Source organism: Limulus polyphemus, unplaced genomic scaffold (assembly GCF_000517525.1).
Source record: "Limulus polyphemus unplaced genomic scaffold, Limulus_polyphemus-2.1.2 Scaffold3783, whole genome shotgun sequence".
Lineage (NCBI taxonomy): Eukaryota > Metazoa > Arthropoda > Merostomata > Xiphosura > Limulidae > Limulus > Limulus polyphemus.
Window position 1 is genome coordinate 107,412 of NW_013669393.1, and position 3,801 is coordinate 111,212.

Consider the following 3,801-nt stretch of genomic DNA (forward strand, 5'->3'; position numbering starts at 1 on the left):
AACAGTAGGCACCGTAAGTAAAGTGTGTGAATCACTGCAATTTATAGCGTGTGTTATAAAAGTTATTAAGTTTAAAGTGACTGTGGAAATTCTGTGTATTACAAAAAGTTGTATTGAGAAAGAATAAACTAGTTTTAATCAAGAAGGGACTTGTATCGCTGAAGTTTATCGGAAAGAATTATTCCCGAAAATGATCAAACAAGCAGATACGTAACACTAGAATTTCACTTATGTATTAGCTCCCCAATGGTACAGCGGTATGTCTGCAGACTTACAATGCTAGAATCCGGGTTTCGAGAGAGCACAGATAGCCCGTTGTATAGCTTTGTGCTTAATTACAAACAAACACTTATGTATTAAGATCTTTCATTTTTGTATGTGCGTTACTTTACAATTTACTCGTTTCTTTTCTTTTTCTTCTCAAACTTACTGTTCTTTTTTGTCCATTAGGGTTTGTAAATTGATTTTTTATGTTTTTTATTTTACGTTAAGTATCCAATAACCTAATTTCTCATATACTAGAAATGCATCTGATTGAAATTTTAAACATAAATTATCATAATTTAAGTTAGTAAAGTCGCTGAATGTCCTCCTGATGACAACAAGACAGACATACAGTGGCATGTTCTAAATATCAAAAGCACATCACAACAATAGACACGACTGATATTTGTATATATTTGATTTGTGGTATTATCAGGGTATAATGATTTCCACAAAGAGTCTTAGATAGGTCCATTTTATAACAGGAGGATTTGCAGGATAAACATGAAGTAATATTGAATGAACTAAACAGAATAAATTTAAGCTATGAAATAAACAGACTGGATACAAGGTGTAATACAAAATCAAAGCAATATTTATTATTAACAAAGTAAAACACAATTTGTGTACTTGCATTTGGACAGTGAACAGTCACCTTTCACTTGACTCTTGAATTAATAAACTGGCTTATATCCCTTGAGCTGTCTTCTCATCAACCAACCTATTTAACATCCCGTTTATTACTTTTTAAACCTAACGTTTCTTATTTAACGCGAAACGTCAGATGTACCTATGGTAACTAGTATTACTCACATGACTGGTCATTTTCATTTAGCATGTTATCTGACCTATCTTTGGAGGACACCATTATATCGTCATTCTTGCACAATATGCAGCATTACAATAATTTCTTCCATGGGTAGAACAAGTATTATCTCTAGAGAACAACAAAGGAAAAAGGCAGTTATAATAATTCAACTTAATAATTTTCTGGACCATGTGTTTTGCAAGCACTGCACAAATTTAAAATAAACAAATTTTTCAAGATATTTTTGAATTAAAATACGAAGATAGAATACCACATATTTCCTTCCACCTCTGTTTCAGACTTGTCCTCGTGCCAACAATTAGATTTAACTTTAAAATGAATTAATCTTATACTTGTGCTCTGGCGAAGGAGTACATTAACTGTCTCTTGCTCCTGTAAATGCTTCCATGTAACATGGACAACAGAATCCTTAAACAAAGAATTACGACTTATAATCAAGACCCTTTAACAAATACTTTATAAAACAATACCTCATGAAATAATAAAGCAACATAAAGAAAACCTTCAATAATTCAATAAGATATAAGGCAAAAATAAAACAGTCTTAGACAATGAAATGATAGAACTAAAACCCTTTACTGCAGAAGTACATAATACAAAAATAAACCCTCTAACCCACACATATAAGTAAAATGCTTTTTAACAAAGAAAATCATACATTAGAAATAAACTTAACACAAATCACCTACATCCTATAGAAGGGGAGTAGCCTAACACACTATGCATAAGTACATAAAACAAAACAAAATGAAAACCTTTAACAATGATTAATCCTTTACTGGGCAAGAACTGCTCAAAAGGGAAAGGTTAATTATGCTGAAATGTAATAAAAAACACCCTTTAACAATGAAATTCACAAAATAACCATTCTCTTTAAGAGGATTGACCATACAGCAGAAATTCAAAATACAAAAGTTGACTCTTTATACACATAAAATATAATCATACAGGATATACCTATTTACAGGAAATACTTAAAAATAGAACATCCTTAAGATGCTAGACAAGATACAAACTAAAAAGAAATATGTAGAAGTATATAAATTAGGATAAAATATACAAAATATATACTTAAATTAATAAAACCAATTTATAAAATTTACAACACTCACCCAAATTCTGCACATGGCTCCACTTCTCCTTATCATAATCCCAACAGCAGATTCTAGAGTGTGGCAATTGTTTTATGAACGATTGCCAGGATTATCCTCAATGAGTTTCAGGCTTTGGCTGTGGCTTTTTTGTGTGTGTGTGTGTCCACATGCCCTTCTTTCTGTTGTAGTTAGCCAATGCCTTAGTCAAGTCAATAGCCATTTCCTGACAGTGTTGTTTTTATACACTGAGATCTGATCTAGCATGGAATCGATCGCTAACTCCTTAGGTGGTTTGTCAGGAACCCCACCCTTGGCTCTATGGGATTGGTCGTAGGATTTCTTTGCCAGTGGTGCCTTGGCAGTTATCATGGTAGAGTCTCTTCTCCTTGTTTTGATGATTCGGCTGATAGTTACTCTTGTTATCGATGTTGAAACCCCTGAGTTATCACATACTTCCTGTATGACAGCCTGAACCTCATCTATGACCTACGCTGTCCAGTCATCACATTAGTTCAGAGGTCTGTTATCTTAAGATAATTCTTTTTATAGAAGAATTACTCTTGAGGTAAACCTTGATACTCAAATACTTTATTTCTGTATTTGCCTCAGTTTTAGAACAAAGGAACACGAATAACAACCAAATGCAGCTATAACACAATAAAACCTGAAAAGAAAAAAATGATTATGTGGTCAGTGTTTCAGTAAGTCCTTTCAATTATTTAACCCATTTTTGTATAATTTCTGATTAGTGCAATATTTCAAATAGGAAATCAATTACGAATACATCAAAACAGTTTGGAAGGCGAAAAATGAATCTATTGTTTGTTGTCAAGCGTAAACTACACAATGGGATTTCTGTACTTTGTCCATCTCGGATATCGGAACCGGATGTTTATCATTATAAGTCTTTAAACGTGCCGCTGAATACACCGGGAGGAAGGGTGAATCTTTTAGTTATTTTTTTATTGAAAGGAAATATCTTTTTATTATTTATAAACATGCATTTAATGAAAAACAACTTAATATTTTTTCATTCTTTTACATTTTACTTATTTCTAGCAACGCTTTTGTTAGATTTTCTCGTTTAACGGGACACGCGTATAAATAAATAATAATATACTTGTAGATAATGAATGTATGCTATTTTTAAATATTTATAGGTAATAATTTCAGGTGGAGCTAAAGCACTAAGTAACATACGTGTGTGTTATAAACAGCAACGAGCACAAAACTTAAATGACAATAATTACTGATAAATTAGTTTTGTTTTATAGAAGGAATTAATAAACTTTATAGTAATTTCGTAAACAAGGTAAATACAAAACTCGAATTTTACTTGCTTAAGTCAAGAGTCAAACTTGGAGAGTTTAACACAGTTGGAAAGTTGAAGAGGTAAGCCCAGTGGCCCACTGCCACTTGTACAGTGGTAGTACTAGTAAGTAGTATTACTATTAGTAATAGTATTATCTTCCTCTACTCGGCTGTAATAAGGAATATTATTAGTTCGGCTAGGTCAGGGATTCTCAACTTTTCCTCCATCATTAACCCCCTCGGCTTGATGTATTTCTCCATTTACCCCCTTCCATACAAAAAAATTATAGCCATCATAAAAGG